The 25,888-nt window shown below is 37.8% G+C and overlaps 1 protein-coding gene across 5 annotated transcripts in view; it reads left to right on the top strand.

Moving 5' to 3' along the window:
• The window catches only part of CNTN4 (contactin 4), a 780,243-nt gene that overhangs the window by 202,212 nt on the left and 552,143 nt on the right, over window positions 1-25,888 (top strand). The window contains exon 4 of one of the 5 annotated variants that reach the window (XM_057706188.1): window positions 9,970-10,118. The exons of the other annotated variants lie outside the window; for them this stretch is intronic. The gene's annotated coding sequence lies outside the window, so the exon portion shown is untranslated. The remainder of the gene's footprint in view (window positions 1-9,969; window positions 10,119-25,888) is intronic. 5 annotated transcript variants of the gene reach the window in all.

Here is a 25,888-nt window from a genome sequence, read left to right as displayed (position 1 = left end):
AGATGTAGGTTTGGTTTAGTTAAGTGGCTTATTGAAGGATACTTAGCTCATAAAAGATGGAATCAAGACTTAGATCCAGGCCTGTTTGAAATGAAAGCAAATGCCCTAAACCCCTACAATATACTTCCTCTAAAATAATTGCCTGAAAGAAAGTTTTATATGAAAATGCAGGAAGAATTATGGCTCATGCGGTCATGGGAACTAACAGTAAGATCATCAAGTGGACTTATGGTCCTCTAGGAGGAGGAGCATATAGCCAAGTTCAGAGCAGGCAGCCAAGACTGCTGGTGAGATAAAAGCCCAGGGACATGTAAGAGGAGTTAGTCACAAGTATGAGGCAGATAATGTAAGCATCAATAGAAGCATCCTTAATCAGAATCCAAGTAACCAGAGAACCATGAACCAGAGTGTTGGGTGGGTAAATATATTCATCTCTCAGGAGGGGGAACAAATGAGTTGATAGGTAGAAGGAAAAATAATCCAGGTCATTGGGACACCATCCTCTACCATTGGGAGTGTTAGGGAGATGTATGTAATAATAGGAATTTTTAGTTGCAGGTTATAGAAACACAACTCAAATGCATTTGAGTATTACCTTCTTTCTCTCTAGCATCTAAATTAAAGACAAAAAAAATCTCTGAAGTTTTGACCGGGGCATGGGCCAGACCTTCTACATTGACAACCTCTCCTCTCCCAGAGTCACACAGAGATGGAAGAGATACTTCTCTGAATGGATATTAGGCAAATAACATACACAAATCTCTCTTTACCATAGTTGTGGCAGCTGTATCACAATTAGCCATTTAACAAATATTCCTGAGCACCAACTCTGACAGGGTATAGAATATATTACTTCCGCTGTTAAGTCTGCTCTGGCTGTTCAACAGCCCAGATGTCCTCATCTGTTAAGTGACGATGATCAAATGTAATTTGTGCTGGTATGCAGATTAGATGAGAATGTATATGAGAGCATTATTTGAGTGATAAAATACCATATAAATACGAGGGGCTATTTTATCATCAGGACCCAGCCATGCAAGTCTGCTTCCTATGGCCAGATGATTTTACTTTAAATTTCCAGTCTAACCCAAGTTACTGTTTGTTTGTTTCTTTTTTCCAATTATCACTCTAATTTTCACTTCCAAACAGAAGATCACAGTTGTGAGAGAGAACATATTACCTATCTAACTCTCTTGTCAAAAGGTGATGTTGAGAGCCAAGGAAAACCTGAAGCCTTTATACATTCTCTCAAGCTTGGGTGATGTTCGGGACATGTCTGATATCAAAGAAGGAAAAAAAAATAGGGAAAGGCATTGACATTTTCAGGATCATTATTTGAAAAATGTTTTATTGACCAAGAAGAGGTAGATCAGTCTGTAGGGTGCAGGATCAGGGATTGAGCCTGCAAGAATGGGTTCAGAGATCCCATCAGCAAGTCCAGAGACCAAGCAGATAGAGAAAAACTGTACAGTAAGACCTGAGATAAATGATAGAATATAAGACCATGATATGTAGTCAAGCATAGGAGGGAAACAAAGAAAACACCTGACTTCTTAAGGAATGAGTTAGAAAAAACTGATTTGTTTCTAAGCAGTTCCTCTATAAGGTATCAGTCAGGTATGTGTATGAGGGGTGGAAAGAGAAGAGGAGATGTGTTTGGGTTTTAAAAGTTGTGGGGGCAGTGTTGATTCTTGATAGGCATACTGCAATGGCAATTTGCTGGCAGATGTGATATGGTAATTTGTCAGTGAGATTCCTTGGAGGGGTGAGGGGCTTGTTAGTCATGTACTGCCTCCTGTCCCAGCTCTTCCCAGTTGAAAAGGGAACTAAGCGGCCAAGTACCCCTCAAGGTTTGATTAATGGAGACTGAATAACTCCCAATGTACAGGCTTTCTGCTAAAATGGAATGAGTGAATTTGACCTGGACCAAAGTCCTCCCTTTCTCAGCTTTGAATTAAAGATAACCTGTCCCAGGAAGAGTCTACCTTGACTCAACCAAGCAGTTGCAGGCTGTGATGTTGGAGCTAAGAGAGAAAAGACCCAGCTGGCTCTGTATATGGTAGACTGTCGTCTCTGCTTAGCCTCAGGAGGCTAGAACCAGGCTGAGCCCAGCACACACGCTGTAAGAGAGCAAGCACGAGACAGAGATTACAGAGCCCTTCCTTTCTTGGGAGGAGCGAGTGAGGAAAGGTGGAGAGATGCCTGGGTGTGAACTCTGCCCCCAAAGTGGGAAGAATGTTCAGTCCCTTCTCTGTGGCCTCAGAGAAGAATGCAGAGACAGAAGAGAGGGGATGTGGTTTTCCCCTTCATGATTAATCAATTTGATCTGTGAGAATAGAGAAAAAATATCCTTAAATAAGGAAATAAGAATGACCTTGAAACCAGGTATATTATTATTCAGATAGGGATATATTCTGAATTTAATTTTTATTAACATAGATAATAGCTTACATGGGCCTTATGGCGACATTACTAGCATTCTAAAATTTAATTAGATTTTTAGAGCTTTTGTTAATGTCTTTTGTAGAATTATACAATCTGGGGCATCACCAGCAAGCTTCGTGTGTTTTATTTTCATTATGATTTGAAATAAGCAGAAATGAGATATTTTGCATATTAAAACTGATTTTAGGGTCTTTATTTAAAATTAACCCCAGAAGGTTAAAATCAGTATTCTTTTTTTTTAATCAAGCTATTTATATATGTATGTATGTATCTTATATATATGTGTTATATACTAATTTCTTTTTTTTTACTTATATGAATGTTGTTTGTCATAATTACTAGTTGACTGTAACCATATAAATGTATATATTCTATAATGATTTGAAAATAACCATTTTGATGCATTGTATTTTCTTTACTGTACATATTTCCTGAGCTTTTTTATGGTGAAATATTCTGTTTCTTTGTCTTTTAATTACTCTTCGCTGGTTATATATGTAACATACCTTCCCAGCTCCAGTTAATCCTTTAAATTAATGGAAAAATCTGTTCAGCGTGTTTTTTGAGCCACCACAGCAATGTTCTAGGTACTTTTGTGAATTTTGAGCAATTTATCTCCTTCCTTTACAGGCCCAAAACAGGAATTCTGGACAAGCGTTAATTCTATATTTTACATAAGACATGCTTATAAAGGGAGAGAAATACTACTGATTCTTAGCTGACTTCTCTTAGTCATCACTTGTCAACATCTTAATTTTAGGGCTTGCAAATCAGGTACCTTATTAGGAGACATGCACAGAGACTGGGAAAGAAAAACCTATCCAGGATTGACATGGGGAAGCAGGATTGTGTAGAGGGCAAAGTGAGAACAGAAGCCAGAAGCTTATGCCTGGGCTCTGTTATTTATTAGCTCTTTGAGCAGGAAAAGTCATTTCACTTGCCCCGGCCCAAGTGTTCTTCTCTGTAAAATGAGGTGGTTGCACAGATGTTCCCGTGATCCCGTTGACGTCTAGCACGTACAAAGTTAATTATTACGGGAACACCAAGTGTTCCTCACTTTGTGCGTGTGTCCTGTGAATTCACGCAGGCTCTGGGCAGCCACCTTCTGCGGGAATAGTCCTGTTTTTCTATGGCTTCTGGTGGCTTTAGAGTGAGATTCTGTTTGGGAAGGGACTCAGTCGGCCATGGTTTCAGCCTAGTAATTACAAAGTACCAATTGGTCCTCATCTATAATTACAGTATGAGCTTGTGATTCATTTTCCTCTAGCCCATAACGGTGTTTTTTGTTTGTTTGTTTTTTGGTTTTTTTTTTTAGGTGAGAAGGGGTCTGGACAGAGGTTCCTAAAACTTAAAAGCATCTGTATTTCCAGCTAATGTTTTTCACTGAGTTAGTATTTATCTTTGGTGACTGTCAGGCTTTTGTCCCTTCAGAATCAATCATTTCTATCTATGCACTTGATGGAGTTGGGAGCAGAAATGGCCTAGCGTAGAGGAACATGTAAGAAACAATCTCTAATCAGTTTACTTCTTCCTTCCACAAAGCCCCAGCTTATAAAACAGGCATGACCCCAAATAAACCTAGTTCCCTCTTCTCTAGGAGCTCTAAAACATGACAGTTTTGTTGTCGTTCTTATACTGGCCTCGATCATTGCAGATATTCATGATTGTACTATACAATGAATTTTTAATTTTTTCCTGATTAGGTCTTTGCAATTATTCATAATGTTCATTTGAGGGCAATAAAATGATATACACTGAAGCGAGAGTTAACAGATTGTAAGATTTGATATGTTTTGAAAAGAAAAGGTAATGATAAATGACAGTGACCTAATTTGTGGAACAATCTGCTTGCATAAAATAATCTACCAGTTTGTAATTATGTGATTAACTCACCAAGAAAAAGAGTCAGTCAAGTCAGAATCATCAAGTTATAGAATCAAAAAAGTGTCTGGAACTTTTCAAAGTAATTTGTAACCTATAGTGAACTTTGATGTCAATTCTAAAGATAAACACTATTTAAAACTATTTTTAGGAAAAAAGGTGTTCATAATGTCACTAAAATTCAAAAAATAAGAAAAAGCAAAAATGTCAGTGAAAGCATTGATATCTGCTTTTTGTTGCTTTTGGTGTTTATAAAGCACTTTCACATATAAAACCTCATTTTAGAAGAAATAAATATAGTGAGACAAGGTGTAATCAAATACATTTTAAAAGTGAGAAAACTGAGGTTCGTTTTAAATACCATGTTCATGATCATGTAGCTTCTCAGAGGCAGAGATAGGAAAATTTTTGTACACATCATGTTCTTTTCACTCTACCATTAAGAAAACAAAAATGAGAAAATCTAAGGGATGTGGGTCCTGGAAGGTTTTTAGTGCATTTGTTTGATTATGATTTGAATAGAGAGTTCAATTCAGACTTTACACATAATGCATGAGAGAAATAGATAAGTGTGTCTAACTTGAAGGTTAGTATTATAGCCAGAACTACAAAAAATAGAGTGAATGATAGTTTGGTTAATATGCAGAATCATTAGGATGATTTGACTTGAAGCAAGCAAATTATATGAAAATATTTTTATAAACCCTAATTGAAATCTAGAAGTTATTTGGAAAAGAAAACCATACTTTACCAGGGGTAAATATAGAAGTATGGAAAATATTTAAGCGATTTATGTGCATGTGTTTCTATTGTTTGTATATTGTGTAAGCAAAGGGATCTGAGGCTCAAAGAAGATAATTCCTCTGATAGCCCATGGAGAGTAAATGCAGAGCTAGAGTTCAAGTCTAGGTATTTCTCATTCCAAAATCTATATATTTGTTTTCTAGTCCTAGAGTGAGATTAAAATACAGCGTTACTCTCAGGAGTATGAGTGGTGGGCCAGTCATTAAGAGATGTCCTAAGCCTTTCAGAAATAGAGAAAGGAGGAGAGTCTTGAGAGTATTTTGTTGATGAATAGCTGAAAGCAGAGGCTAATTCACTACATAACAAGCACACTTCATCTTAGAACCAAAAAATAAAACCAAGTAAATATGGTGTCAGCAACTAATCATGGCTGGATTGCTCAGAAGAGGATATGAATGAGTCTCACATAAAGGTTGGGTTGAATATGTGAGTCCTTCCAGGAAAGGGTGCAGCTCAGTGCTGCAAGTGCCGTGGCAGACGAATGTGCAGGAAGCAATAGACAAATGTAATATCCGTCAGCAGGGTTCATCACCCATTACTCTTCATTTGGGGTTATCGATTGTTCTATAGGCTAGGGCAACACGTGTAATGAACTGTTACAGCCACTCCGGGTGAATGTCGGCCCTCCAAGAGGAGGAGGGACCTTCAATATAAATAGTCGAAGTGTGGAAAGGACAGTGCAAAGAAGAGAGGCAGAACATAGGCCCTTGATTCCTTCCTTGGTCTTTTTCTTTTTTAAGGGGAGACACTCTTACTTCTATACTTTACTTTCCATAGAGAGAAATCTCTCCAGTAATCTTAACTGCTCTGAGAGGAGGAGAGGAGAGGAGGATGTTTTCACTGTTAAGGTTTTACTGTTTTGTCAGTGATGGAAGGAAAGCACCTCCAAAATTTATGGAAAATTAAGTTCAGTGATTTAATAAATTGTGTGCTTAGCCAGGTATGGCTGTGTTTCTTGCCTCTTCAAGTAGTCATTGTTGAAGGGTGTCCTTTTGGGTAAGAATTGCATTACTGTGTGGCCCCAGAAGGAGAACTAGAATCAAGTTTTGGGAGAGGGCCATTGGTGCACTGGTCAGCAGAGCTAACTGTTGAGTTTAACAGTTAATAGTTAGTGACAAAGCTTAGCCACTAGAAACTTCACAATTTTTAAACATGCCCCTCTTCTTTCTCTCCTACAATTCCTCCCACCCCGAATCAGTGTCAACGCTTAGATCTATTAAGTTCAGATTACATTTGTTGCTGGTAAACACCTACTGCATGCTGACCATTGTACTAGACCCAATGAAGTTGTTTTAATACACACTGTATAGACTGATCCCATAGGCACCTGCATTCCTATTTTACAAAAAAGACGAGGTACCTTGCCAACTCTGCACAGCTGATGGCAGACAGAGGTGAAAAATGAGCTTAAATTCCTGAAGCCCAATAGATCTTTGACTACATCAAACCTCCCTGAGCATGGAATTGGTTGCCTTGTGAGGGAGTGAGTTCCCCATCCATGGAGGGGGAAGGGGAGGAGAAGAAGGAGGAGAGTAATACATGAACATTTTACCTTTTTAAATAATTATTATAATTGTTATCTAAATATCTGTCAAGGTGAAATTCACATAACTTAGAATTAACTTTTGAATTAACCACTTTTAAATGAACAATTTCCTGGCATTTAGTACATTTACAGTGTTGTATAAAGATTACCTCATTCTAAAATCTCATTCTAATATATTTTCATCATCTTAAAATAAAACCCAGTACCCATTAAGCAGTTACTCTCCATTCTTTCTCCATACCTGCCCCAGCCCCTATCAATCACCAGTCTGCTTTCTGTCTCTTTGGATTTACCTGTTCTAGAAATGCCATATAAACGGAATCATACAATATGCAACCTTTTGTGTCTGACTTCTTCCGCTTAACATCACGCTTTTGAGATTTCATCCATGCTGTAGCATGTTTCAACGTGTCTTTCCTTTTTGTGACTAAATAATATTCTATCTACGATAATTTATTCATCCATTCATCAGTTGATAGACATTTGGGCTATTTCTACCTTTTGGCTGCTGTGAATAACACTGGTATGACTGTTTATGTACAAGTATTTGTTTGAGTAACAGTTTTTGAGTCTTTGGGAGCTACATCTTTTGGAGCATTATCTTTGTGTTAGTCACTGAACCAAGTGTTTTATGTATAAGAATTCTTTGAATTCTCAGAACGCTGTGAGGTGAATACTATTATTACACCTGGCTTATGGATGAGGGAAACTAAGTTACAGGGAAGTTAACATAGCCTTGCATTGGGTCACACACTCATAGTGTTGGGACCCAAATCTTAGCATCAAAGTTCCAGAGTCTGTACACTGTACCTTTTCTGTCTTGTATCTTATCACCTTCAGGCTTAACACCTACAACTGCTTCTGCTGCCCCTTCCCTAATACCACCCTTCCCTGTCTCCCCTGGGAAAACTCTGATTTGTCAGGTTTCCTTTTAAAATGCAGAATCCAGTATTGGATAATAATATTCCAGAAGTGATTTATTTTTACTGTTATCACTACCATTATTGATAGTTTGGTTGTACTTGAAAGGTTACTAGGTGTTAGTTTTTTTAAAAATAATATTTGTTTTTATTAATTATAAAAATTATATAATAACAAGTTAAGAAACAAGCCCCAAGTTTCACAGCCCAGAATCTCTGTCGCATTAAACAATCAAGTAAAATCACAGTACATATGCATGTTGAAAATCCAAACAGTAAAGAAGTATATAAAATTTTGTTATGACTTCTTTTCTGGAAAAAGATGTACATATTTTAGGTACACGTTCCAGGTGTGTTCTGACATTGGTAGCATTCAGAGTCTCGTTTATTTCCTCAAGGTTCTGTTTTAGCTCATTTAGAGATATATACCAGAAGCTACCACTGAGTTTGGGGTGGACTAAAGCTCCCAGGCACTTTTCTTAGGATCTGTCGTTAAGTCAGAACTCCATTCTGCTGTGCTGGTTTATGGAGTTGATTTCCTTAACCTAAATGTAGAACTTTCCATGTTCTGGCCCAATGCCATTCTCTCAAGATAACTTCACTTCCCACGTCTGATAACCAGTTTGTTACTGATCACTCTCAGTTTGGAAAATGCAAAGAACTCTGCCACTTGAGCATCCTGGGAATTTTTCATTTATTTTAATGGGTGTATTTAACACTGTCAACTGGGAGAATTTGACCACCTAAATTACAGAAGTATGTCTGCTTTGCACGTATTTCTGAAAGATTCCTGCTCAGACATCTGCCACCAGTCATAGAGCTATGCAGAGTAGCAAGGTTCCAGTTGTAGAACTAGAACTTCATTTGTGAAGATGCAAAACAGAAGGATGGGAGGACATTTATGAAATTTAACAATAGCGTTGGAAACCACAGGTTCTGTGCAGTTTTCAGTTTGAGTATTTAATCGCACAGTCTCCTTCCTGCTCAGTATAATTTATTATGTGAGATGTGTGCCTACATTAATAGCATTTGACCACATTTTAATCTTACTAAGCTGCTATGAATTAAACTAAGTGGTAAAATTATAATGTATGACTCCATTTTTATAATAATATAAGTTAATATTAAGTGATAAAATGAAATGTGTTTTTAAAATGAAATGTATTTTGCCCAACCCTGAGATACATGTCTTTCTTGTGCATAACAGACCTATAGTGTAAGTCAAGCGAAGCTTTTTCCTGTATCTTTTTCAATAAACTATGTTAGAATAGAAATCTCTAATTCTCAGGTGTGTATACTTGTGTTTTGATGTCTTCACTAAATCTAAAGATGCTAATTAGGCATCATCTATGTATTCCCACTTAGAAGATGTTATAGTAGTCATTCTGCGGATGGTCATGCCTTTTAAAACTAAACAATTTACTCATGAGCTTTTCAAGGATGAATTTTTTCCCCCACCAAGTCACTGTCTATAAATGCCTGTGATTTCTTTATTTATAGGGATAAAGGCATGCCAAATGAATGGTCTTCTTGTTTTTATTATGATGATTTCATGTAGGCAGATATTCATTTTGGCTCCCTTTTTAAATGAATTTTGTGATAGGAAGAAAATGCAAATGAAGTAACAGCAGTGCTCATAAATTTCTGGCCTCGCAACTATAATGCAGGGTATCGGCCTTGCTATCAAACCTCCCTAAGCACAGTTCCTCTGTGTTAGTGACTTAGGTAATAGTGGATCTTTCATCCGTACGTTAGACTGTATAATTCTTCCTTTCTACCTGTGTGCCTCTCATACCACCTTTAACGTGTGTGTATGTGAGTGTGTGTGTATACACAGCATTCATTCTTAGCTGAGGCTGGGAAGCATCTGGCTTCCTCTATACATTTGAAATCTGATAAATGGATACCCTGTGGTTATGAAAATTACATACACTTAATACCTGTGTTAATCCTGTAGTCTCAGCAAATGCCTAAATGATGATCTGCCCCTTTGTTGATACCAAGAGATGTTAACGCTTTCCTAGGAGCGGTCATAGACGAGGACTGTTCCCTTGTAGATTTGAATGCACTGCTATACTTTTTCTACCTTTCTTTTTCCACTAATTTTATGAGTCTTATCCATCTTTAAAAAAGGAAACATTCATTTAGGACTTTCCAGCTAGAAACACATGCCCTGAAGCCTCTGAAAATAGTCAAAAGAGCCAGAAAACTGGAAAAAGGCACAGGTGATAGAGGAATGACTCAAAGATGCCCCTACCCTTTACGTTGCATTTGCCGTCCTGTCAGTATTCCATCTGTAGTACATCTCCAAAGCAAATTATATTTTGAACAATTTATCAGTGGCATTTCAAATTAAACAATAAAATCTTCTAGATGCAGAGCTACTCTTTGGCCAGTCAGGCCTTTCATCTTGGTCTTGCCCTTCAAGATTACTTTGTGATGCTGGTGGCAGGGTGGCATGCAGAGAGAAAAGGAGCTGGCTTCCAGAGATGGTACTAAAAACAGCTCAACGCTCTAAAACCGTAAGTCTTTGATTAGACCACTTTGGCTGCTACAAAAGGCTAACTGGGTTCATGTCCTTTCTAGCTGAATAACCACAGCTATTGGGTCTGCAGGGCAACAGATGACTGTAAGGAGGTGATCTGATTTTTTTTAATTTACTTCAGTGTCTGAGCCAAAAAAAGCAAATAAGTAGTTTAATTGTTATTACTCCTCTGCTCTGCATTTCTGGCAGTCATCACTCATTTGTTCTGCTGTTCTGTCCTGTGAAACCCAGATAGGGCTACATAATATTTCTCAACAGAGCCCTTGAGAAAGCCACTGTTGCTCGTTCAGAGTTGTCACGTGAGATGTAACCGGTCGGGCCATCCAGCTCTATGTTGAGTCATGGCCACATTTTTCTCTAACAAATCTTTGATACACCACTCGTAGAATCAAAGGTCTCGCGCACTTTTTCCGGTAGATCACCCTGACAATAGAAGCGCCCCAGACTTCTTATCCAGTATAGAGTTTATAGCCACAGTCACTCAGTGTGATCTTTTCTGGTGTTCCCAACTCCACCATTGTTCCTAACTCTACCATTGTTCCTCAAGTTTAAAATCACCTTCTAAGTGACACTATTCCAAACATCATTCCTTGAGCCATTCTGACAGCTTCCACTTTGAAAATCTCCCTTCGAGGTTGGGATTGCCATATATTCATTACTAATAAGAAAAAAAAAAAACATCAAATTGTACACTTTAAATATATGCAGTTTATTGTATGTCAGTTGTATCTCGATAAAAGTTCTTACAGAAAAAAAAAAAAAAAGAAAATCTCCCATCACATCATGAAAGATGAATATATGTGTTTTGGAACTCCCAGACAGTACTATCCTGATTCCGTGACTGTTTGGTGCCACTATCAGTAGAGTGAAATCAGGAACTTAGCTATGAATGCAACCCCTTTGTGACTCAAATATTAAGGAGGAAGATCTTTGTTGCACTTGGCTACTGAATCTTCTCCACGTTTTTGATGTTCCTTAGACTTGTCACTGGTGAAAATGATGATTTTGCCCATCTTAAGTGAAAAATAATCCATGGTTAGCTCTGGCCTCTAAAGATCAGAGTTATCTAAGTTCTCAGGATTAGAGGTAAGGATAGTCCCCTTAAAGAGGACTTAAGGTAAATCTTGTCCTGTAGATTAGATGACCACATATGCTTGGCATCTCTACCAGAGATTCTGGCAGGGGTTGGAAGACTGGTTCTGAAATCATCAACCCGTAAATACTATGGTGTACCAACTCTGTGTCTGACATTATGCTAATTACTGGAAATACAGCAGTAGGAGAGAGGAAGAGAGCACTTCATGTAGCTTCCAGTTGCAGAGTAGGTTGGCATCAAGCTGATAACTCTGCTTCCTGATGGCCCTGATCAGAGAATATCCTTGTCTAATTTAGTGAGCCTGTGTCCTTCTGGGTGATGAGTGGAATTCATCTGTATAGTCTTGTGATCGTCTATCCTAAAATGATAGTGGCCACCCTAGACATATTCTGAGGACTCTCAAAGCCTGTATTCAAAGCTCAAATCCCTTGCCTTTTGAAGTATCCAGGTCAAAAGGGTATCTACCCCAGGGCACTCTAGACATAATAGGAACCAAAGTTATATAAATACAAGTGAATTGGTCTTATGTTTCCTTTCTACATACTCCACTGAAGCTATTCTTTTAATGACTTACTTCCCCTCACTTTTATAGTTGTGAGTACTTTAAAAGCTGGAAAGACTAATAGTATAACAGTAGCTACCGTTATACTGAGTGTTTACAGTGTTATTGAATATTCTGTTAAGATTTTTGTCCACATCATCTCAGTTAATTCTCACAGGCACGCTGTGGGATTGGGGTTTTATTACCCAGGTTTCATGGAATCAGAGCATGAACTTTAGGCATATTCAGTGATCTTTCTGAGGCCACGGAGGTACTGAGTTGTGGCTCCAGGACTCCTACACAGGCAGCTAATTCCAGACCCTGAACTCTTAGCCACTGTCCTGCACTGCATCACTAACTGACATTTGGTCTACCCTCTGTTTTGTTCACAAGAAAATTGAAACCCTGGTTGTTAAGTGACTTGCCAAGTGAACACACTATTTAGTTCCAGATTTAAGACTAAATCTTGTGTCTTTATTTAAAAATACTAACAATAACAACAGTAGCAACAGCAGCAGCTAAATCTTCTGTAATGCTTATTACTACATTCTAGTCACTCTCCTAATGCTTTATTTAGGCTCATTTATATCATCACCACAACTACCTTGGGGAAAGTATTATTATTATCCTCATGTCACTCAGCAGGAAATGTATGCATTCTGAGAGGAACTTGATTGCTTAAGGTCACCCTTCTGCAAAGGTAAGGAGCTAGGATTCTAACCCAGCCAGTCTGGTGCCAGAGTTTGTGTTCTAACCCAGTGGTTCTCAATGAGGAGAGGGTTTCCCCTCCCTCTCCAGAGGTAGCTGCAGTGCCTGGAGACATCTTTGGTTGTGACAGCTTGGGGAGGATGCTATTGGAATCTAGTGGGTAGAGGCCAGGGCTGCTGCTAAACGTCCTACCCTGCACAAGACAGCCCCTTCACAGCAGAATTACTTGCTCTAAAATGTCAGTAGTGTTATCACTGTTCTAGCTTCCAGAGTATACTCTCTCTCTCTGCCACCCACATGATCTGTGAAGAAGCATACAATATAAAACACCCTCTCCAATTAGGAAAACAGAACGTAGTCTCCAGTGTGCATGCTTAGTTTGGTGTGTCTTTTATCATGATTGAAGTCCTGGGTTGGAATATTCGTTTGTTGGGTACGTCATAAAGATACAAACTAGCCTTGTGCCCAGCAAGAACCTGTGAGGTGGGGGTTTATCAATTATTACAATGGAAACACAACTTGGTGTGTTTGTTAAAGGATGGCAAAGCAGTTGGAAAAGATCATAAAAGTAGCACTCTGATGAGTATGGGTGATTTTGGCTTCAGTGAAGAAAAGTAGCCACATTGTTATTTCAGCAAGTTATTTTGGAAAAGAAAGAAGCTGATGTATCGGATGTTTTCTTTTCATTAAAACAAACCTATTTCGCAGATGTAGTATGCCTTTTATCAGTACTGCAGCTCAATTACAGTTTAGGCAGCAAGTTTGGACAAAATTAAAAAGAGAAATAAAAATATTTTTATACCTACATTGTATATGTCTTGCAAGAGTTTCCAAGTGTAATTACCCATGAATTTCATCCAAAATCTTGAACTGTGCAAATCTTATATTTGGTTACTGGCTAATCAGGATTGGGCATAAGTCCAGTGTGTGTTATTTAAAGAGGCCAGGACGTACATTCCAAGCAAAAGGGAATATCCTTATTATTCCTACCAAGGTTTTATATTTTTATTATCACCTAGGAAATCAAAGATAGAACTACCTGCCCCCTCCCCCCAACTCATTCCCTATGTTTTCCATTAAAGCTATTTTGGTCTATTTACTACATGCTAGCTTTTGTGGAGACTACAAAAGAATTGAGATACAGTCTCTGCCTTCCTGAAACTGATAAGTCAGGTAAAGTTAACAGTCTGACACAAAAAAATCTATGAACCTGGTGCTGCTGATTATAGAAATTTCAGAGAATGGCAGACTCCTGTGAACTAGAGCTGCATCTTGACAGATAAGTTGGGTCTAAGTAGGCCAATAAGGGTAAGGCTAAGATGGTAGGTGGAGAGAACAGTGTGCTAGAGCACAGAGGCACTATGTGGCAATACCAGTGAACAGGCTTTATTGACTGAGATTTTATTTTATGGGTAAAATCCCAGGTCGTAGAGTCAGACAGAATTGCATTTGAATCCTGGTTATACCACACACAGCTGTGTTACTTTAGGGATATTATTTCACTGCTCAGCTTTCTCATTTGTAAAATGAGCATAATAGAATTGTTCTGATTATCAAATAGAAACATTCATGTAAAGCATAGCACATTTACGAATCAGCTGTTCTTACCGCTGTTGTCTCACGCTTTGGGAATTATGTAGTATATTTCTACATTCACTCACGTGCGTCTGCATAGTTATCTGTACATAGCCAGACCCCGTGTTTTCTTACGTGTCTTTCTATCTACAGCAGTGCTGGCCAACAGAATTGTAATGCTAGACACATACATATCCAATTTTAAATACTGTAAGAACCACATTAGCAAAAAAAGAAAAGCAAGTGAAATTAATTTTAATAATCTATTTTGTTTAACCCATATATCCAAAATACTATCATTTCAATATAGAATCGGTATAAAAATTATTAATGAGATATTTCACAGTTTTCCCCAAAACTAAGTCTTTGCAATCTGGTAAGCATCTTACCCTTCAAGCACCTTTCAGTTTGTACTCCTTGCATTTCTGTTTCTGAGAGTCAGCTACGTTTAGGAAGCGTTCCCTGGCTCTGTACTCTTAAGGAATGAAATTGCTAGCCCCACGTGTCTTTGTAACTTTAACTGTAGTCAGAGGTGATGGCAAATAAAACATCCTGTCCAAATACAAATGTAAAAAGGCAGAAGACAAAGATACAACTGGAGAAATAGAGGACTATGTCTGTTAAATAGGCTGACATTTAAAAAAAAATACTTGACTTGAAAGCAACTGATAAAAGTTTAAAGTGAAAGTATGCCTGTGAAATGAAAACACATCATAGAATGTAAAACCAAACTTCGGCTCCTTCAGCTGAAATAAAAACTTGCGTGAGAATCTATCAATTTGTATGACTAAAGTTAGAGGAACATAAACCATCCTTAGGCTACAGTGTAAACTTTTGGCAGATGCAACAACTTTCCTTTATATGAAATTATACTGTTTGACTTACATGAAAGATATTTGTCAAATAGGAATGAACTGATTTTTGTTTAACCCTGCGTCTGGGTGTTTGGTACTAAGGTATGAGATGCCGTGTCCCTGGGTAGAAGAGCACATTCCCTTTATGTGTGAAGCTGATTTTTATAACCTAGAACCAGGAGAAGCGCCTGTGTTAGGCTTCATTTTCCAAGCCTAATAATGGAATGCCTTAAACCGCTCATTCTCGCATCCAATCTTATATCAAACTGTGTTTGCACCCCTAACTGCAGGCAGCTGTTTTGTACTTCTCAGACCATTACACCAAGTTTGATTTCTACATGAGGTTAACTGTCTCTAACTTACACTGAACCACATATGATGACTTCAGTAGTGCTTTGCCCTAATCGTCCTAGGTTGTCTCCTAACACCCTGGGTATGTCATTTTCATCTTATCTTTTAGATGATAAGCTCAACGTTGTAATTAACTGCTCCACTATATTGCTGTTAAAAGAAATGCCCTGTTATAGTAGTAGAACTCAAATTCAGGAAACAACTCCCTGCTTGTACAATCAAATTTCCACATGGTAAGCTGGACTGAGGGCTTGGACTGCTCATATTCTGTAACTGGAAAAGACACACATACTCTTTCTTGGCATTTAATAAATAGTGGGTGCTATTGGATAGCCATAAATGAAATGGATACCATCAGTTTTTTTTCTTGCCTACCCAAAAGGTTAACCATCCAAGAAATAATACATTCAGGTTATAACCTTCTACAGATGACCACATAAACTATTTCGCTGCTTCTGAAAGGGGAGTTCTTAATTATTCCTGAAATAGCTTCTATAATTAAGTAACTTGTCTAATGTGAGAAAGAAAATGAAAGATCTCCAGTGAAGGTCAAAACTAAGGGATGCATTGTGCTGTATGTTTTGTTTAGTGTTATTAACTTCAAACATTTTTACTATATAAAGGCATTTTGTAATTAGAACTTTTATCTAGGATACACACACACACACACACACACACACACACACACACACACACACACACACATAAAAGATTTAATTTGCACAGTATTTTTATCCATTCTTGTTCTTCCTCCAAAAGGAAATTGCATACCACTAGCTTCCTTTAAAAAAATATCCTTCAACTTTAAATAAAGTCAACTTAGAATTAAAACTTTAAAAAGTCAAAGTAAAATACATGTCATATTAAAAATAAATAAGGCAACTGAGTAAGCGCTGTATCTCTGGATTTGGGGAAATAAGCACGTTTAGAATCAAGTGGGGCTGCTAGCAGTCATGACTCGGTACTTGTGTTTCTGCTGTGGTTTCTGCTTCACTTTGTCTTGTGGCTGAGTTGGTTAAGTGAGGTTCAAGTTATGGGCTTCAGTACCATTTGACAAGAAGTCTTCTTGTCACAGAGCTTAGTGTTTGTCTTGTTTCATTATCAAGTGTGTTTTTGCCCTAAGACTGTGAAAGATACATAGCACACAACCTTCTGATAGCTCATAGTCTAATAAGAAAACTACAGCATGAAGTTAGCGAGGTCTTGCAAAACATGCTGTGGATCACAGAGGAGAGAGATTGTGATGATGCATAAAAATACATGGGATATTTTAATATTCTGGAGGTACATTTCCTAATGAAAACCTTAAGGTTTTCAACACACAGATGACTGGGAAAATATAGCATAGTCATGAAGTTCTGTACTTTGATAATTTCAAAGTTTACTTTGTGAGATATTCAGAAAGTCAAAATTTTTACTTCTCTGTGCGCCTCGAGCAGTTTATTACATGTGAATGTTACTGAACAGAACCTGTCACTGGAGAAAACTATTTAATATACATGCCCTATTCTTTTTTGTTCAGGATTGTCAACGTGGCAAGCAAGAGAATGCATAGTTACTTCTTCCCTTGATAAATTATTTCTAAATGTTATTGTGGGAACTTTTGCATTAGGAACTAGTCTTTTCAATTTGTGTTAAGACTGAAACTTTCGTAATTCTCTTTACTTGAACCGTTGCCTCTCTCATCAGACGGGGTCCTAAAGGAATGTTGAGGAGTAAAGGGAAGACATAGAGGTATTGTGCATGGATGGAGGTGGCTGCGGGGTGTGTGGGAGGGCCAGGGGCAAGGGACAGAGAGTAACTGGAGAGAGAGCTACAGGCAGGCAAGCAGCATGTATCCAACTTCAATGTGGATGCAGTCACCGGGGACCAAATTATACCCTCTCAGGCTTCTACGCACCTTCTAAGGAGGCTTTGAGTTACTGGGTCTCAAGTTGGACCTGGCAAACTGCATTTTATCAAGGATCCCAGGACTGTGGACTACACTTGAGAAACTCTGCCCTAAAGGAAAAGGAAGTATCTTGTATTGCATTTGCTGGTCCCTTCTCAAGACAGCAGAGAATCCCAAGACAGATGGCCGCTTTGTGGCAACCGTACTGATTCATTCCCTGTCTTGTAAACCACCTAGAAATGATTTCCCTGTTGAGGCTTTAATAACCTGGTAAATCCTGTCATTTAGATTCTGGAGCAGATTAGGATGAGAAGAAATTTTTTTCTTACTTGTGTCCCTTAAAAAAAATATGTACTACATAATGCGCACAGAGTTTCTGTTTGGGATGATGGAAAAGTTTCAGAAATAGATGGTGGCGATGTTTGCACAACAATGTGACTTAATGCCACTGAATTTTCTACTTAAAAATGGTTAAAAGGTACATTTTATGTTATGTATATTTTACCACTATACCTGTATATTACAACGACAGAAAAGCTTTTTTTACTGTTGCTTTTGAGATTATGTTAGTAATCTGTTGGCATGATGCTCAATGAGAACTTCAGTGTGCAGATACACAAAGAGATTAGCTATTCATTAATTTAGAAAAAAATAACTTCTTAGCAGTTTATTTCCTTTCATTTTAGTTTTAGCAAAGATCTGAAAAATGTAGGTGATGTTTGCTCTGGTTTCTTAAAAAGTAAAAATTGATAGGATAGCAATGCAGGTGTTAAACTTGAAATGTCTGTTATTTCTTGAAACCTGAAAACTCAGTTTTTGGGGTGGACCAGATAGTATCTGGGTTCTTTTCTGCTGTGAAGTTCCATAGGTCTATAGTTTACTTATGTAATTTATTTAACATTTTGATATGAAATATTTCACCTAAAATAGAATATACGATTCATAACTGGTAAGTTTTGGGAGGAAGATTTCATTGCTGTTATTTAAAAGTGACTTGGTGCATGTGTTCAGATTGTGTTATGAGCAAGGTCAAAAGCATCAAGTGTGCAAGTACTCTGTAATAGGCTGTCTGTCGGATATACCAGGGAACTCAATCTATTACGTGCACTTCAGTGCACTAAACCAACACTATATGAAGTCATCAGAGCATAGGATGGCTTCACTAATCTTACTGTGGTAATTACTGCAGATGTATCTTGATCATTTAAAATGGGCATTCCTATTAGGATGCATTGTTCTGTTGAAATATTAAGGCTGTTAGAGAGAATTTTAGGAGAATTTCACTTTGAGTACTTGAAACAAAAGGTAAAATGCTTGTGAAACAAATAGATTCTAAAACTCTGGAACGCCAGAGGCTGTTTTTTGGAACTAAAGTATGCACATGTGAAACCAAACCTAAAGCTTCTGTGCTGCTCTCAACTTGCATTTGTGTATTTTACGGAGCTCGACGCATCTTACGTAGAGTGAAGAACCCTTCAAGGTGTTACGTAAGAAAATCAGAAATTCAAAATGAACGAAGAAATTCACAGGAGGCAGTCCCTTTTAAAGTGAAATTTTAGCGTATCTAGAATGATTTCTTCTTTCACCTGGTGATTGTGACTTTGCTGCTTTAGGGGAAAGACTCTCGTTGCTATGGTATCTCTGAACGTCACTTTTGGCATTGCTGGTCACAACTGTGACCGCTCATTTTAAAGGCACACTATACACACATTTTGAGTAGTGTTTCCACATGACAGCTAGATTGCTTTGACATGTGTTCTATCTCAAAATTAAATTATTTACTTAATGCAAGACTCTACCAAAAATGAACATATTATGTAAACAAAATGACACATACGAATTGTTTTTACAGCAGGAAGGCTTAACTATTTTCGTTCTGGCTCTTAATGTGCATCACGGGAGGAAATCGAAGTCTCTTTGCTCTTTTAACAAAACCCCAAATCTTTATTTCTTGCTTTAAAAAGTAAGTTCTTGTTCCATTTCCAGCTGCCAAAGCTCTCAGTCACTGATCTAATTTTAGCATTCACATGTGGAGTACATGCCAGTCTTGCCTCATTTAAAAAGTCTTAACAATATTACTAATACATATTTTTCCATTGGATAGTAGGCTAAAGTGATGCTAGTTTTTGAGAAAAAAAAAAAAAAATTCTGGTCAGACTCTGGCTGCCAAAAATACCAAAGGTATGAATATTGATCGGATTCCTAAATTGGCGCAGTGTTACTAATGTCCTTACTTTCTGAATGCTAAATTTAGTTACCAGCTAGCATCTGCATGGGCCCTTGCTGTAGCTCGGGGTGCAAGGCCTGGGAAACTGTCAGGGCTAATTGTTTTTGCCATTGAACAGTTACAACTTCACTTCCCAGCCACCTCCAACATACTTTCTAGCTAGGTCCTAGTAAAACTGAGTTCTATGTGTGAGATGTATTTTCACATTATATCAAGAGAATGGTTTCCGTATCCCAGCCCTTCTACTTAGATTTGTGTCACTTTTTATGTTACTCAGTGTCTCTGAGCCACTGTTTCCTCCGTTGTGGGTTGTGACACCTGACTTGTCATGGTAATATAAAATAATATATGTAAAGTTCTGGGTAGAATGCCTGGTAAACAGAGGTATTGCAGTAAATAATAATTAATATTCTTCTTATTCTTAATAATTATGTAATAAATGAGTAAACCTTTTAAATGGAACATAGCCATCTTTTTAAAAGCTGAACAGAATCATCTTTTTTGATTGAGACCAGATATAACAGAGACAGACTTGAACTTGGCTTTACAGTGTTCTGGTCCCTCAGTCTGCCCAGTCTGCCAATGGGAACAAAAGCATGCCCAGACTGGGTCTCTCGAGCGCTCATCCAGACATACTTCCCTCACTTCGCTGCTTCTTGTCAACTAAGCCCCTTCCTTCTTAAGACACTGGAGCACAAAGAGTTGTATAAATAAGACTGAAGTTGGCATTTTATCTATCTTATAAAATGCAATTAATCAAAAAGTAATATTAAGAGTAAAGACATAAGAAATCATTTGAATCCAGGATTCTTATATGTGGATCCTCTCTGAAGACCATACCAGGAATTCACGGATGGTTCAGGGAGCTCTCCAAGCCCCATAAAATTGTGTGTTTCACATTGCATGTTGTGAATATATTTCTAGGGGAAAGGGCATATCTTAGTTTGGGTCTGTGACTCCTTTCCTATACAAAGAAAAAGAAAAGAATTTCACCAAGCATATGAGATAAGCAGATTGTTAGAGCAGGCCGCTAGGGCGTCACCTAAGAGATGGGATATATTGCATTTGGGAAATGGAGGCTTCTTTGATGGGCTCTTGTGGGTGGATTCTTCAGAGAGGACTGCGCCATTTAGAAATATGTCCGGCTGCAGAATATGTGCCTTATTAAACATTATGCTATTCTTGCTTAATCGAAAGACTCTGGGCTACGTGGGCACAAGGTTAGCTCAGAGGCTCACTGTTGTCATCAGTGACCTGGGCTGGTTCTTTCTTTCCTCTCTGCTCTTGCCTCTAGTTCTCATGTATTTCAGTGTATGGTCTAAAGATGACTGTCATTACTCCAGGAATCAAATCAGTGTTGAAAGTAGGGAAAAATGGGGAAGAGGATGTACCATTAGACTCTCTCTTATTCCTGTCACTTTAGTTTTTAAAAAGTGAATGTTTTCCTAAAAATACTCTTCCCCAGCGCACAGCTATTTCTAGCTTCAAGGGTCCAGATATGTAAATATCTGGCAAAAAGAAATAAGATTGTTATAACTGGCCCAGCCCAATCATAGAACTTCACTGTGGCTGAGTTCATTGCTGCTCTGAAGAGAAACGGAATTCTTTTATCACAGAAAAGGATAGGCTGACAGCTAACCAACCACCCCGTCTCTCTTTACTGTGACAGTTTTCCACAAATCCTGATAAGTTAACTAAGTTTTACTTTTTTTATTAAGTTGAGAAATATCTTGTCATTCCTAAAAATATTCCATTGTGTAAAGTAATAACCATTTGCTTCATTCCTTGCCTCTTACATATGGCCGTTATTTCTAATATTCTACTTCTAAAGTTGGAACTAGTCTAACCAAGAAAACAGTCAGTGATTTTATTAAGGAACTGACAAAGTCAGAGAAAACCTGCAAGTGATCATTTGATTTTCTGTCAGGTACTATTCTATTGTTGGTCTCAACCAACATGATGCCTTATTCTTACTTAATCTACTCCCAGTTGCATAGACTATGCATCTTTTACAGTCTAAAATTTTTAGAACAACTTTGAACAGGAAAAATGAAGCATATAATTCACAATACTCTTTCGCTTTTCTCATGTAGATGTGTCAATTAGAGGAATCTTCTAACACTGGGTCAGGTTGGAGCCTCATTTAGGGAGGATTGTACATTGTAATTGGAATATACAGTCTGCTGTTTGGAGGTAATGCCCATTTTTCAACCACTGTTTCAGTTGGTTTATAGAAACTAGATGTGCTTTTTGAGCGAATGCAAAAATAGACCTTCTGTTCTCTTGATCCATTGTTTCATGTCTGTTGGCTTATGGGCCTAGTAGAAAAGTCAAATGTTTAAATTCCTGTCCTAGGTGAGAATCTCCTTCCTTTGGTCTTAGTGGGAAAATTAAATATGTTTTTACTGTCTGAGTTTACTTACCTAAACTCATCTAAACCTGGTGGAAGGAAGTAAAAGGTATATTTATGTTTATACATGAGGTGACATTTTTGACTAAAGATTTGAGAGAAATGTTTCTATATAACTATTCACCCGTATAAATGTATTGCATGGGAGTGGCATTGCTTTCCACAGTACTATGGGATTTGTTTTATGTTTAGTTGTATATCACTTATTTTTGGAAAACATGGTTATTGGGTAGTTTTTCACTTTCCAATAGTGTATTTTGTCTGTAGATAAAATTATACAGCTTGTTCCTTTTGGTTCTTATTTCTTCTCTAAAGTCTCGTTCATTCTGGAGTGGGTTGTAAATGCTCCTCTTAACTTCACACCTACTCTCATTTCTGATCCTATCTTAATATTATGACTTTTCCCCGGCACTCTTGTTCTGCTACCATGAGAGGCCAACAGACGTTCCAGCCCCATAACTTATTTCTCCCTGTTACGTTCTTCTGAAGAACTCTAACAGTTTTACCCATGAGAAAAAAAGAAAGTTACTTCTTGCCCACTTGAACTTCGGGGAAATACTGACCTCTTCTGGCTCTCTTTTTAGGAGTGTGGCACATTTAGAGTCCTGCCTGTTCGTACAGCCTCCCAAGTAGAACTGAAGAAAGTTTAGTGATAAGGACATCAGCAAATCAATGCACAGGTATTTAGAAAGCACCTGATACATGTAAGGCTTAGGGTTAGATGCTTTGCAAAAATGCAAGGAGGACAAAATACAGTCTTTGCCCTCAGGGCACCGCCACTTTTGCAGCGGGATGGATGGACTATGTATTTGGAAGTTCACTTGCCCTGTAAGACTCTCTGTATAGTATTGGCTGAATTCATTTTTCTGAATGAATGTGGCACCAGTATCTAGAGTTATAGGAATTCATAAGAGGTACAGACCATTGTGAGCCAAAGACTCAAAAGACAAAACATCGAAGAGCTTATTCCATCCCCTCCTCTTACAGAGAAGTCAAGGGAATTCTCCAGCTCAGTCCCAGAGAGTGAGTGTGGTTTTCCAAAAGCTACACTTTTCTTATTGACAGAACCAGGATGTGTTCCTAGAGGCTTCCAGACTACATTTATTCAGGAAGGAATGAAGGAAAATCCTAAATTGGGAGGGGAGGATGAACAACATGAATGTGTTAATTAATCATATATATTTAGAGAAAAATACACATAAACCTGTCTACCATGAGGAGAGAGGGAAGATGGTAGAGGGCCAGCTTTCTGCTTCCCACCTCCCGCTTTACGTCCCCTAAAAGGATGGCATGCTCTAGAGCTACAGTAATTTTTTTTTTCTTGGAAGTGAGTGACATCCGTGTTCTCTCTTTTTAATGATGAAAAATTAGCATTTCCTTTCTGAAATAGTTAATTCTAGGAGTAATGATTGTTCCTTCTTGTGATTGTCCTCCATACATGTTAAACTTGTAAATCATCAGGCTCTGTTGAATCGGAAGCCATCTGTCCTTCCAGAGGTGTGTTGGTTCACAATATTCCAGAACGAATACGTGCATTCCGTGTGGCGTGTGCCAGCATGGCAAATTAAGAAATCTCTCATCTGAGTGTTCTGAGCACTCATAGGGCATGGTGTCAAAACTGGCTGCCAATGAACGTTTCATTAGCCTTCCCTGCATCTTGTGTTAGAGTCTTGGATTTTACCTTCTGAGAACATTTATAAATGCCTCATTCTAGGCAAAGCTGGATGCTATCAATACATGTTTGAAAGTCTACCTTAAAAGCTCAGATACGGCACAAAATGTTGTTTTGAGTAATTTTGATACGTTGCAGATGTAAAATATTTCTTTAGCTATTTAAAATTTGAATAAGGGAAAGAATCCTGAGTTGAAAATTTCTCCTCCGCTTTCCAGCAGATAAATTAAAGGCGAGTTTTACTTAAAGGGTAAACAAAATTATTTTGGAAATGGTAGAGACCAGGAAAGGTGGTTATGTGATTAAAACTAAATTACCATTGTGAAAATGTTGAAAAAGAAAGGAAGTCAAAGACAGTACAGGGCTTTGGCAGTGAAAGCAAAAATAAAATTAGAAATGAACATTTAAACAGATTTCTTCCATTGCAAAAGAAATGTAAGATTTATCCCAGAAACACATTTGACGTTAGAATTCCCTAATTTTAATATAAGGAAGATGGTGTAGAAAGAACTAAAAAAATTTTTAGGTGCCCTAAAAGTTTAAGATAGCCTCTTTTAATCTGTTCACATTTCTTTCATTTACCTTGTAATATAATTATACGTTGTGCTTGTTAACAGTATTTATATTCTTCACATCAGCCAAAACATTTGTGCGTGGGGTGTGGGGGTGGCATCTACAGGTAGTGCTCAGTAAGTAACGAAATTAAACTGAATTGAAAGAATTGCATCGTTGGGTCTTGAGGCATTCTTGTAATACCATGGCAAATAAAAATAGATAACTTTGCTTGAAAATGTTACATGCTATTTAATTCATTCATGCAAAAAAGTTTATTGAGAACATTTTAAAGTACCTTGGATGTATCAGTGAACAGAGCCAATGAATATTGCCAACTTCGAGAAATATGCAAAGCGACCCAGGTCTCTTGCCAAACCAGGAAACAAGGAAGCTATCAAAGGCAAATGGGATAATAACAGAGGATAAAGAGTCAACTTGCAAGGCTCCCCACTTACCTAAAGTGGGATAATTCGATCATTTATAAATGATGGCTGCAATTGCTTGAAAAGAATTTAAATATATAACTGAATTTATTAGCACATAAATAACGTGATAAATAGAGATAGTGTTCACAGCAATGTGATAAGGTGGATTCTGCCCATTCCCACGTACAGATGAGGAGGATGAGACTAAAAGACTAGGCAGTTGGCCCAAGACAGACCGTTAATGAATGGTAGAGATGGAAATTCAAATCCAGAGAGCTTACATTAACAGAACTCTGACAGCTCTATTGTATATCCTTGTGTTTAATTAGTCATCTGGCTTGATGTCCTTATGGTAGGGAAGAAAAGCATGGATTCCTTCACTGTTACATTGTCTGTTTCTGGAGGGCTCATTCTGAACACTTCCAGTGAAGAATTTCAGGCTTTGGGAGGTCCAACTGGAAAGATTCTAAATACAAAAAGTAGTAACCACTCCACAGTCATTCTTATCTATCTGTCGATCACTTTAAGAGCAGATCCACACATCCTTGTGCACGTCTCTGTGTGCGTGTGTGTGTGTTTCCTACTTCCACAATTTCATTCCTAAAACTTGTTCTCTCAAGATAAATGATGACAGATGTGGCACAGATTGAATCTGAAAGTAGCCATCTTCTGAATACCTAGGACTCACAAGTATCTGTGTGAAAATTGATTTGAGACAATTCTGTTTGATTTGAAGTATGTTTTAATCAAAGTAGACACTATTATCAGTACTTAAGAAAAAGCAAGGAAGAATAAATACAGAATTTGTACAAAAATATTACAAAGTCACCAAGGGGAGACTTTGACAATAAAATGTGCTTTGTAATTTCTCACTTCTGACTCTTTTATGATTTATTGTGGAACATAATGTTATTTATTGGTACACATAAGAATGTACTCCAGGACATGTGTATATGTCTGTAGCTTAGGTATGTAATTCAGTGTATCGAATTAGCAATAAATGGAATCATAGACTCCCATGCACAGTCAAAATTGAGATCAGATGAAGAGACATGGCACATGATACTATTTTTTGTGGACTAACAGTTTTTTGAAAAACAAGTCTTTGAATCAACTGTTTGATAATAAAAAAAAATGTATCTTTGAAAGTATACCTTTAAAATCATATAACACATCTCATCAGTCATCTCCTCTGACCTAAGTGAGGAATGAGTCCTAAGAAGTTAAGTGACTTGATGAAAGTCACCCACCTGGGAAGTAGCAAAGTTAGGATCCAGTGGTGGTAGAATTAGCTCTTCTGTTAACCTACTGCATTTCCTAAATTCTGTGTTTCCATCAATGGTACCACTATCTACTCTGGTCAAGCTGGAAGAGGGTATCCCTGCTGAGCATTTCCTGTACCTCTCTGCCCACATGCAGTCAGTCCCACGTTTGTCTGTTAC

Source organism: Hippopotamus amphibius, chromosome 13, assembly GCF_030028045.1.
Source record: "Hippopotamus amphibius kiboko isolate mHipAmp2 chromosome 13, mHipAmp2.hap2, whole genome shotgun sequence".
Classification (NCBI taxonomy): Eukaryota; Metazoa; Chordata; class Mammalia; order Artiodactyla; family Hippopotamidae; genus Hippopotamus; species Hippopotamus amphibius.
Note: the sequence above shows the minus strand (reverse complement) of the source record. Positions and strands in the feature narration are given on the sequence as shown.